We start from the raw sequence: 12,533 nt of genomic DNA, 5'->3' as shown, positions 1-12,533 counted from the left end.
TTGGTTTTGATGAATCAGCATTTTCTGATAAGTTTTGTTGAAAAATTCCCAAACAGCTATAATCACTGATATCCAAGTGCCCACTTATATCATATTTACTGATGGTATTTTGTGCTTTTCATACCTATGACATACCTAAAAATGAAAGGCACTGTATAAAATCCAATTCTAAATATTATAGTTTTGTGTTTTTATAAGACTTTGACATACAGAATTTTCCCAATCCTACATTCCTTTCAGACCTCAAATTCCCATTTGAATCAACAGAAGTTGGTCCTACTTTATCATATCTTCCTCTCGCCTTTCTTGGCTCTGCCACAGAGTTGGAGTATAAACCTAGGTATGCTATTTAAACTGTCTGTGCCTCAGTTTCCCCATTTGTATAATCTCAGAAGTGCTATGAAGTTTTGAGATCTTTATCATAGAAATATAGGGCTGGAAGGGACCTCAAAGTCATCAAATCCAGCCCTCTGTGCTGTGGCAGGACCAGGTAAATCTACAGCAGCCCTGTCAGGTGTTTGTCCAACCTGAGTTTAAAAACTTCCAGTGATGGGGATTCCACAACCTCCCTTAGAACCTTATTCCAGATCTTAATTACCCTTATAGTTAGAAAGCTTTTTCTAATATCTGACTTTAAATCTCTCCTGCTGCAGATTAAGTCCATTACTACTTGTCTTACCTTCAGTGACCATGAAGAACAATTGATCACAGTCCTGTTTATAATAGCCCTTAATATATGTGAAAACTATTTTCTTTTCTCCAGACTAAACATGCCCAGTTTTTGTAACTTTCCTCTTTGGTTGGATTTTCTAAAGCTTGTATCATTTTTGTTGCTCTCCTCTGGACTCTCTCCAATTTGTCCACATCTTTCCTAAAGTGTGGTGCCCAGACCTGGACACACTACCCCAGTTGCGGCCTCGCCAGTGCTGAATAGAGTGGGACAGTTACCTCCCATCTCTTACATACAACGCTCCTGTTAATACAGCCCATAATGATATTGGCCTTTTTCGCAGCTGCATCACTTTGTTGACTCATATTCAGTTTGTGATCCACTATAACCTCAGATCCTTTTCAGCAGTTCTACCATCAGTTATTCCCCATTTTGTAGTTTTGCATTTGATTTTTTTTCCTTCATAAGTGAAGTACTCTTCCCTGGACTTTATTGAATTTCATCTTATCTAATTCAGACCAATTCTCTAGTTTGTCAAGGTCATTTGGAATTCTAATGCTGTTATCCAAAGTGCTAGCAACCCCTCCCCTCTTGGTGTCATCTGAAAATTTTGTAAGCATACTCTCCACTCCATTATCCAAGTCATTAATGAAAATATGAATAGTATCGGACCCAGGACTGACCCCTGCAGGACCCCAATAAATATGTCCTACCAGTTTGACAGCAAACAATTGAGTACGGAGTTTCAATCAGTTGTGCACGCACCCACCTTATAGTAACTCCATCTGGACTACATTTCCCTAGTTTGCTTATGAGAATGTCATGTGGGACAGCATGAAAAGCCTTACTAATCTCAATAGATTTCACATCTATTGCTCCCCTCACCCCCATCCACGAGGCCAGTAACCCTGTCAAAGAAGGAAATTAGATTGGTTTGCCATGACAAATCCATGCTGGCTATTCCTTATAACCCTGTTACCCTCCAGGTGCTTATAAATTGTTTAATAATTTGTTTCAGTATCTTTCCAGGTATTGAAGTTAGGCTGACTGGTCTATAATTCTCTGTCTCCTCTTTGTTCCCCTTTTTAAAGATAGGTACTATGTTTGCCCATCTGCAGTCATGTGGGACTTCACCCACCCTCCATGAGTTCTTGAAGATAATTGCTAATGGTTCCTAGATTTCCTCAGCTAGTTCCTTAAGTATCCAAGGATGAATTTCATCTGGCCCTGACAACTTGAATACATCTAGTTTATCTAAATATTCCTTTGCCTGTTCTTTCCCTAATTTGGCTTTCATTCCTTCCCCTTTTTGTTAATATTAATTGAGTTGAGTATCTGTTCTTCATTAACCTTTTTAGTGAAGACTAAAGCAAAATAGCCTTTAAACGCGACAGCTTTCTATGATGCTAGCCAAGTATAGAGTGCCATTACTGTTGTTAAATTTGTTCTTAGAGATGCTTTGTTGTCCTGCGTGGCCCTTACCTTTCCCTTTGTCCATCCACTTTTTTCCCCTCTCCATTTGTTTGTTTTAATGTTTTGCTCGGTTGGCTTATTCTCTTGCATACCATACCATACCAGCTGTGCAAATAACTGATTTTTTTGATTCATTAGAAATTCATTAGAATTTCTTAATTTTTAATTTTCATTAGAAATTAAGTGTTTTGGGCTGATTCAAAGAGGAAATTTTTGAAGACTATTGGTGAATCAAAAAGTTAGAAAAATTAATTTGGGGATGAACAATATGAGTAAATATTAAATATTAAAAATAAAGTGGAAGGAAAAATTGAAACAAAGTTGTTTTGAATTAAGAAAAGTCAAAACAAAACATTTCATTTTTTGGGGGATTTTTTTAACCCCCCCTTTTTTTTAATGGAAAAAATTGGTGAAATTGACATGAATTTGCAAAATGTTTTGATCCAGCTGAATGTGCATTTCTTATCAAAATAGGGTTTTGGTTGAAAAATTTCACCAGCTCTAATGTACAGTTAATCTCCAGGTTGTCTTGATATGGAACAGAAAAATTATTCTTTACATGCCTGTATGTATGTGTTCTAAACAGTTCCTGTTCTAGCCAATTGTTCTTCTGTTTTATATTTATTTGGAAATAGCACCAGATTTCAAAAGCCTCAGACTTTGTCTTTGTATTTTTCAAGGTCCAGGGTGTTAGATCACTACTTTGTGAGGCTGCTAGTGGCAGCTATTATTTTACCCAATGTAGAAAACGCTCCTCACTCATAACTTTCAGCAGTTGAATTATGAATCATTCTAACTGACTACGAAAATGCTTTTTAATGGTTGTGGTAGTGACTCATTAAAATGTTAGAAAAAATAATACTGGTACAGCTATTTCTACAGGACGGATCTTGTTGGCTGATATGGGCTATTGCTGTGACATCAAGCACTGAAAATAAGGCCCTGTACAGGCAAAGACTTGTATACTAGGAGTAGGCCATTGACTCACAGGATGAAATTTTGGTCATATTACAGTCAATAGAAGTGTCACCATTGATTTCAATGGGACAAGATTGGATCCAGGCCCTTATTCGTGATAACACTGAATTTGGAAAATCATGATAATACTTGAGATATGCAATTTATACATTTGTCTTCAAAATGTAACAAACTGACAACAGAAGGCTACCAGTAAATCTAATCTTTTTGAAATTGTGCATACACTTACATTTTTGTATAAGCTAGCAAACAGGCTGCTTGAATTTTAGAGTTCCAATCACTTTTTAATCATTATCATGTGTCTTAAGTTTATATGTTTCTATTATACCGCATTCCTGGAGCAGTATGGGAACTTTCCAGGAGCCAAAATAATTGAAATATTTTGATGATTAAGATAAGATAAGTCAGTTTTTGAAATGGACTCAGTGAGAAAAGATATGGTGTAAATTAGAGATGAAATCTTTTGACTCAGGATCCTGATTTAGAACACTTTAAACTTTGGGATTGTTTGGATCTGTGGTCTGGTTTTGGCTTCATATAATTATGGGGGTCACTTGCAATGTTTGGATCCAAATATAGGTACACACAAGCCCAAAGTTCAGAGGAGCTTGGATGTTATTTTTATTTTGGTCCATTTCAATCAAAAATACAATCACAACAGAAGGTTAATGCAATAACTTAGAAATAGAAAACAAATCTATCCACGAGATTAAAGTCCACAGGAAATTTATTGGTAGTGTTTGGCCACTGAAGAGACTGGGTTCTTGAAGTTGCTGTAGATGCACCAAAAATAGAGCTTTCCCCCACTCCTCTGCAAAGTCCACAAGCTCCTGTCCAGTGGAACAGTTGCATTAGTTGACAATTTGATAAATCCAGCTCAGAAACAATGGCAGGCATTTCTTGTTGTGGGTTTTTTTATTCATTTCATGGATGAAATGAACTGGATTTGAACCAGGTTTCCTGTGTCTGTGATGGTGGGTCTGTGCCTAGAGGGGACAAATGTAAAGACTACTGTCTCTGGATTTAGATCAATATAATTTACAGAAGTTCTAGAGGTGTCAGGGGAAGTTTGGCTTCTGATCTGTGGAAAAATTCTCTTGATCTCTTTGAGATCCTTCATATCCAACAGAGATCCATTCCTCACAATCTTTCTATATCTCATCCCTTGAGATTTTCCCGTTCCCCCACCTGTTCTTTCTATTCCCTATCTCCTCACAGAGATTATCCACTTTGTCATCTTTCTTCCCCTCCTTTAAAAATTAATTGTGTGATACAGTTCTTAAGTTTTTGTATCTTAAAATGTGCTGTTGAACATTCATTTAAGTGAATCCTTTCATTCTGGATTAACATATTAGCTGGTTGCTTCTGCTGAAGTGATACCAGTGAAACAGTTAAAGAAGTTAACATTTAAACTGCCATCATTGGAATTTCTTCCAGATTCTTCCCTCAGGAGGTGTCAGGGTGAAGTTTTCCCTCCTGCTATGGAGGCCAAACCTCCTACTTCCACCAAAGAGGCTACAAAGTGCCTTATTACAGGCCATCTTCATGGAGTCCTCAGGTCTGATCTGTACCGTCTTTGGTCCCCTGCTATTCTTCTGTGACTGACTCTGCTCTTTAAAGAGGGGCTCTCTTGGTGAAGTGGGGCTACAGGGAAGCCTCAAGCTATACACACTTTTGCAAGTATTCGCTGGGAGCTAAAGGAAGAAGGAGGGAACAGTGTGCACCGAGACCCTGTACCTGGTAAATCCCTTCTCAGCCAGCCCCGTTGTTGTTTGGTGTGCCTAGGAATACCTTCTACAAGATGCTATGAGGGGGACAGTGACATAGAGGCCTGTAAAGGACCCTCTGTATGGATCTCAGAAGGATGATTAGATCATAGAGAAATAATAAATTGTTGTAAAAGCATTAAAATAACAGTTGGTGTTAAAAACTTCCTCGTCTGGCACCTACACTGCTGGTGTTTCTGTATGAGTGTAGCCATTTGTCATTCATTTTTTCAAGGACCAATCGTATACTTCCACGTTCTGCTGTGACTGATGCAGCTTTGCTTTCCATCACTCTGTGAGGTGTACACACAAGTGTTCCCGTTTCTGTCAATCTGTTGCCATGATTGGTTGTTTTCATATTTAGTCTTACAATGGATTCTAAACAGTCTTGGTCACCACACGATTATGTCAAGTTCAGACCTCTTTACTTTCAATGGTGGACATTAACTTGACAGTTCTGACATATCAATGATTAATATATGAGTGATTTCTGACAATGAAGACTGGATTCTCTTTTTTACTGAAACAAATGCTATATTTGGCTTAAAAGATAACATGGTGTTTAAATTACACATGTCAACTTGTATACAGTGTTGTAGCTGTATTGGTCCCAGGATATTAGAGAGACAAGGTGGGTGAGGTAACATCTTTCATTGGCCCAACTTCTGTTGGAGAGAGACATGGACTGAATAGAGACACTGGATTTATTTATTACAACAATTTATAACCCACGAAACCCCACTATTCTAGCTTTTTCCCCCTTTACCCCCGATGAATGGAGAGGCATTCATGGGCCATTTTACCTTGAATGGTCCCTTGAAATATGTGTTAACTACTTGTGCTAAACAATCTGCTCCACCTTGTATTTAGCTGTGACACTCTGGGTACATTTGCCAGACCTGAAGAAGAGTTCTGTGTAAACTTGCCAGCTTCTCTCTCTTATCAACAGAAGTTGGTGCAATAAAATATATTACCTACGAGTCTCTCTAGTACAGTGGTTCTCAAACTATTGTACTGGTGACTCCTTTCACATAGCAAGCCTCTGAGTGTGACCCCCCTTATAAATGAAAAACACTTGTTTATATATTTTAACACTATTATAAATGCTGGAGGCAAAGCGGGGCTTGGGGTGGAGGTTGACAGCTCGCGACACCCCATGTAATAACCTCGCGACCCCCTGAGGGGTCCCAACCCCCAGTTTGAGAACCCCTGCTCGAGTATGTAAACTTAACACTGAAAAGTCCAAATGCAGAGCTGACTACAGATTCTGAGCAACTCGTTACTAATTCCAGCCCTTCAGTGTCCCAGAAATCCAAACCGAGTTAAGATTTAAACACTGAAATGTTGACAAAAGTAGATAGGGCTAACAATATAATGTCATAAAATGCCCGGCCTTTTATAAAACTTAGAAATGTCTTACTGCAACAATGTGGAAATTTGGGCAGTAGGTTCTGCATTGATTGTGCCAAGATGTTAAAAAGGAAGCCCTGGGCAGTGCATTAATTAGGGAAGGGTAGAAAAGGTTTGGAGGCTCTAGGACCCTGGATAAGGATGCAGATCATCCTGATATCAGGAGCTGCATGTGGGTGCACATTAGTAATGAATTATTGGTGAGTCTTAAAAGCAGATAGAGTCAGTTGCAGGCAGAATATAAAAGGAGTTGGCGCCTTGTTTAATATCTCTTTTTATTTCTAAGGCTCCTAACACTTGTATTTGAGTATCATTATTTTTATTATTCATTCCTCTTGTTCTTGCCATTTTTCTCTTGAAGTTTCACACCATCTTAAAAGAGAAAATTGTATTAATTTGAATACCTAGCCTTTATACAGCACGTTTTATCAGTAGATTTGAAAGCACTTTCATCCACATTTTTCAGATGGGAACATGAGTTACAGAGAGGTGAAGTGACTTACCCAAGATCACCTATCAAGCTGGTGAACTCTAGGGTACAGATGTGGGGACCTGCATGAAAACCGCCTAAGCTTATTTTTACCAGCTTAGGTTAAAACTTCCCCAAGGTACAAACTATTTTACCTTTTGCCCTTGGACTTTATTGCTGCCACCACCAAGCGTCTAACAGATATATAACTGGGAAACAGCCCGCTTGGAAAATATCTTGTCTCCTCATTGGTCATTTTGGTCAGGTGCCAGCGAGGTTATCCTAGCTTCTTAACCCTTTACAGGTGAAAGGGTTTTTCCTCTGGCCAGGAAGGATTTTAAAGGTGTTTACCCTTCCCTTTATATTTATGACATCACCAACAAGTAATAGCAGAACTGAGACTAAAGCCCATGTCTCTTTAGTCCAAGTCCAGTGCTCTGTCTACCAGATCTCACTGCCTCACCCTTTATTCTGCTTTTCTTCCTTTTGATGAATTCATCTAGTTTTTCTGTGTATCTCAGTCTACCCCCTTCCCTCCCTCCCACATTGCTTCAGAGCTCTTTCCTTTGCTCCTGATCTTCAACCAATGACAATTTCTTCTGCAGCTGCTCAAGGTCACAATGGGTTTTTGAGTTTAAGGACCTTTCTTCTGCTGGGTGAAGCAGGGGTTTTGTGATTCCTTGTGATAAACCTGCTCCCTCTGTAACTGTGTTGGTATATGACAGTATGTCTACAGTAGGAAAAAAGGTTGTGTTTTTAACATGTTAGGTAGCATGTTAACTAGTGTGTGTTCAAATTCTAGGGTACAAAATGCAAGTTGTAGTTTTAACACATATAAGCTGGTTAACATAAACCCTCATTTCACCCTGGCTAATGTGTGTTAAAACTACACTTGCCTTTTAATACATTTTAGTTAACATAAATTAGCTGACTAAACACATTTAAAATACTTTCCCCCCTTCTCCTAGTGAAGACAAGCCTTGAGAGGGTGGCTAAGGTGTGGAATTTTGCTGCAAGCTGGCTCAGTTTGAGCACCAGTGATGTTATGCTGCTTTGATGCGTTTGCTATGGATAAAAATCCAGATGTGGCATCTACTTTCCTTTTATATCCTAATCTGATAATTGACTGAATTAAACTTCCAGAATATTTAATATTCTGCATTTTTCTATTTTAGTGGGAGATAAATTAAATGAAAACACTTGGAGGTTTGCCAAAGTAATCTTTAAGATACCTGATTACTAACTTTCAACTATGTTTATAAACTGCTTTAAGATCTGAAAAGATACAGAGAGACTTCTGTGAGCTAACTATTTCATTCCCACTTAGTCAGATGTGGGGAAAGCAGGAGCGCCCCTCCTTGTTGCTTTAAATTTTAAAATTCTAGCTTCCTGCCATACGGCACTATCGGAGAAGACAGCTAGTCTCTATGATAAAAGTGTTGGCTTCACGTCACAGGAAATGCCCTTCTGCTGTCATTCAGTGACAATGAAGTCCAGAGGCTCTCTTCTCCTGTCAAAAAAGAGAGGAAAATAATTAAGTGAGAAAATCCTGTTTGATCTCCTAAATATTTTTGCTCTTCATTTTGTAAAGGCTTCAAACAGTATTTTTAACTGTTTTTAAACCAAGGGAATCTCTCTCACTTCCTTTACCCAACCCCATGTTGCCCTGTCCGCACTAGGAGCAGGAATGTTGTGTTGCCAAGCAGGGCTCACCCAAAAACTACGATGTAAAGTTTCCTAATGCAATTCTGCTTAGCATGAGTTTAACACTGTTTCACTGACCAGTGTGGACAGGAAGGCTTTTGAAAAAACAGCCACACAGAAACAGTATTGAGAAAGTAGGGATAGGGATGGATTTTTTAAAGATGATTTAGGTACCTAAAGAGGCATGTAAGTGCTTATTGAGATTATTAAAAGTGTATCAGCAGGGGAAAACAATGGGATTTAGATGTCTAACCTGTGTCTGAAAGTCTCACTTAAGTATTTGTTTGCCTCTTTAGGTTCCTAACTACCTTTGAAGATTTGGTCCTACCTCTAGTTTCTGAATATAGTTGGGTTATTGGTTCTGTTACTGCAAACAGATCTGCTAAAATTTTGTTTGACTTCATTGGGATTCCTCATAGTAGTAAAGATTTACTTAAGTGGGTTTGTTTTCAGTATCAGGGTTATAGTCCATTTGTAAAAGCAAACAATGTCATAGCCATATCTTTGTTTGAACATTGTTTCTCGCACATTTACAACTGCTTGTGTGGATGTGGCCTCTCTATATTGGATGGGTTTAAATGTGTGGTTGGTACTTGGGTATAATATCTGCACCTTATTCTAGAAGTCAATGAAGAACTTGGGAGAGAGGAGAGATTCTTCATAGTAGGTAGGTTAAGTCTTAAGTATGCAAAATCATCAGGAAAAACATTGTGTTCCAAAAGTAGAGCAGCAAATGTCCCCTGAAACCTGAAAAAGTTTAGGGAGTGGGATGCTGACAAGGAACAGGTAGGTTTTGTAATGGTTTGTATTTTAATTGAAAGGCTCTATCTTCCAGACTCTAAAGGTCATGTTGTAATCTGGTCTTGCCTAGTTCAGAGAGATGTGAGTATTCTGTGATTCTTTAAAGATAGCTGCAGGTGACTTTGGAATAAGCTATTAAAAATGTTGACTTTTAAAACAGTATCCAAATTCATTTGCAAATATTACTACTTTATTTATATGATGATTTTACAAGTTACACATCTCTTTCCATGTCACTAAAATCCAACCCATCAGTTTGGCCCAGTTCCCTAACTCCTTGTTCTGTTCATACTAGCATTCCATGAAGGTACTTCCCTAGGTTGTACTAAGACACGGAATGAAAGTGTCTTGATTTTGACAAGTTTCCTGTCTGCTTGTGCCAAATGCTTACTTCCATAAATGTAAGGTGTCATGGGTTACTTAACATAAGTGAACAGGATTATAGTAATAGGCCAGTTTAGGCTATATCATTGTTACCATATTTGTGCTTAATGTTATTGATGCTTAATGAGTGTGTGTGTGTGTGTGTGTGTGTGTGCATGCGTGCACGCACGCACTTGCTAACCAGCATATATTAGTCAACAAAAGAAAACCAACTATGTGCCTATGTACCATTTTGGGGGCACCTAAGACCTGTGTTTAGGTATCACTGTGATCCATAAAACTCTCGCTCGTCTGCGTCCTAACCTGTAGGTGCCTAAACTCTGTCAGCTTCTGGCCATGTGGGTGCCCAGGGACATATCTCCTTCCTGAGCATGTGCACTATTGCTCATGATAGGTGTCTTGACACCTAAGCCTCAGAGCAATTCACGTTTGGCGGCCTAAGTCATGTGTGTATGGGGTTGATTCCAGTATGTGGCCCCTGAGCATGCCTACTGAATTGAACTGCTCAGGTAAGTTCACACAAAATCATCAGAGGGAGAAGGACCTCTCTTATAACCTTTATGCTCAGTCAGGATGTGGGAGACCCCTATTTCAAGTCCCCCTCTCATCCAGGGGAGAAGGGATTTGAATGGGGATCTGCAACCTCTCAGGTGAGTGCCATGGCTACTAGGCTATGGAATATTCTGACATGGGGCTCTCTCAATCTCCTCTATTGAAGTTTTTCCACTTTAATTAAACAATGAGATACTTACATATTAATTGGGCCAGAGAAAGAGAATGATTCAATAGTCTAATGTTTAGGGCACTCACCTGAGATGTAGCAGATCCCTCTTCAGATCTTTTGTGGGGACTTGAATTGGGGTCTTCCACATTCTGGGTGAGTACCTTATCTAATACGCTAAAGGTTTAAGGAAGGTCCCACAGTTGGTTTGTTTCAGATCTTGCATGCAACTTAGGCAGCTGAGCATTGATCTTCCCCCAGTTTGTGGATCACTAGCAGAGCAAAGTGCTTTCATGTAGCCCAGACTTAGGTATCTATATCTGAGAGAGGAATAGAGTTTACAATACACTCATTCTGGTCAGTGTCTCCTATTGGCTAGCTTAGGCTTCCACTCCTAGTCTGTGGCTTTGTGGACTGTATTCGTATGCATCTGTCTCTCCCCTCTCATTGCATCAGGAGACTACGAACCTAACTCAGGCTTTGTGGATCAGTGTTTTCCTGAGATTTTCTAGGTGCCACAAAACTGAGCATTGCAATGCCCAGGTCCCTGCATGCATCCCACCTATGGAGAGTGGATGTTGAGAAGAGATTTTTAGTTCAGAGAATAATTAGGATATGGAACAGGCTGATAGAGGCTATAACTGAAGATCAAATAATTTAATTGTGGAATGGATGAATATCTAGAAACTTGGAGCATTTCTGAATAAACCTGCATATAGGTTGCTGTGATAACACAGCTCATTAGAAACCCTAAAAATATCTGTACTATCCACAGAGCTTCATGTTCTTGGATGTTTAGTTTCAAAAGGTGGAGCTTCCTCAGAGAGCTGGTGTACTGCCCCTGAGTCAAATATAAGGTGCCTGCTTACTGAGTTTGACATGAAAAGTAGAGGGGCTATATGTATTTATATAACATGCCAAGTGTTGAGCTTATTGTTAAGCATGATTGCCTTTTTATGGTTTTTGATTTCACTTGTCATACCTACTTAAATCCTGGAGTCCTTACTGAGGCACAAATCTTGAATTTTGCCATGAGAAGGACTTAAGGATTTGGCTTGATACAAGGGCATGATTCAATTCACCCAAAGTGAGAAATACTTAGGAGTAGTAAAAATCCAGCTAACTGGAGTGTTGGATTGACTTAACATTGACTCCAGGCTCTCTGACCCTCTATAGCATAAATCAAGAGAATTCTGTAATGACATACAATTTTGGGCATGTGGTTATAGGGAAACATAAAATCATGAACTATTTGAACTTAGACCTTGTCTACACCACAGGGGAAATTTGATCTAAGCTATGCAATTTGAGTTATGTGAATAGCGTAACTCAAATTGACGTAGCTTAGACCTACTTACCACGGGGTCCACACTACACGATGTTGACAGGAGATGCTCTCCCGTCAACTCCCCCTACTCTTCTTGATCAGGTGGGAGAGCGATTCCACGGTTGATTTAGCAGGTCTTCGCTAGACCTGCTAAATTGAACGCCGATGCATCAATCACCTCTCATCGATCCCCCAGTAAGTGTAGACAAGCCATTAGTAACTTTATTGGATACCTACAGAGTCAGAGCCTTTGCTTTCCAATCCTTTTCATAATGATTGTTTTATTTATTTGTATATAAAAAAATTAAATAACATTCTTGGCTGCATAGTCACTAGACACCTTGCTAAGACCACAACAAGGTGCAGCGCAATGTGAGGGTGGGATTATGTTGTATGAAAGAACCCAGCTCTGTAATGTGGGATTTCATTTATACAACAGCTTATTGATGATTAAAAAGACATATTACGCAATAGTTCAATTTATCCTAAGCAAATGATCAATGAGGGAAGCAGTGATCTGCTTCTGTTTAAGGCTCCCTCTGTGTTGCTTTGCCCCTGAGTCTTCCAAATTATCCTGAGGAAGCAAGATCTGGTTTGGTGGTCCCCCAGTCCTCCACAAAAATATGGGCTGGAAGAAGGGCCCTGTTTATTCAGTATTGAAAGTGCCATTTTCCAGCCATCAGCTGATGGCGAAAGAAGTGCCTACTGCATTTTTTTTATAATGTGTTTAGATTCAATGCCAATGGAAGGGCTTCTCCTCAGCTTGCCAAGGACTCACTGCTGCCCCCACAGTCTTTTGTAGGCAGTTTTATTGTCCAAACTTAAACAGT

The 12,533-nt window shown here is 39.3% G+C and overlaps 1 protein-coding gene across 1 annotated transcript in view; it reads left to right on the top strand.

Moving 5' to 3' along the window:
* The window catches only part of CTNNA3 (catenin alpha 3), a 928,894-nt gene that overhangs the window by 184,480 nt on the left and 731,881 nt on the right, over window positions 1–12,533 (top strand). The gene's annotated exons all lie outside the window — the stretch shown is intronic.

The sequence above is a fragment of the Lepidochelys kempii genome, chromosome 7 (assembly GCF_965140265.1).
Source record: "Lepidochelys kempii isolate rLepKem1 chromosome 7, rLepKem1.hap2, whole genome shotgun sequence".
Lineage (NCBI taxonomy): Eukaryota > Metazoa > Chordata > Testudines > Cheloniidae > Lepidochelys > Lepidochelys kempii.
The sequence above is the reverse complement of the archived record's forward strand: the minus strand, read 5'-3'. Positions and strand labels throughout refer to the sequence as shown.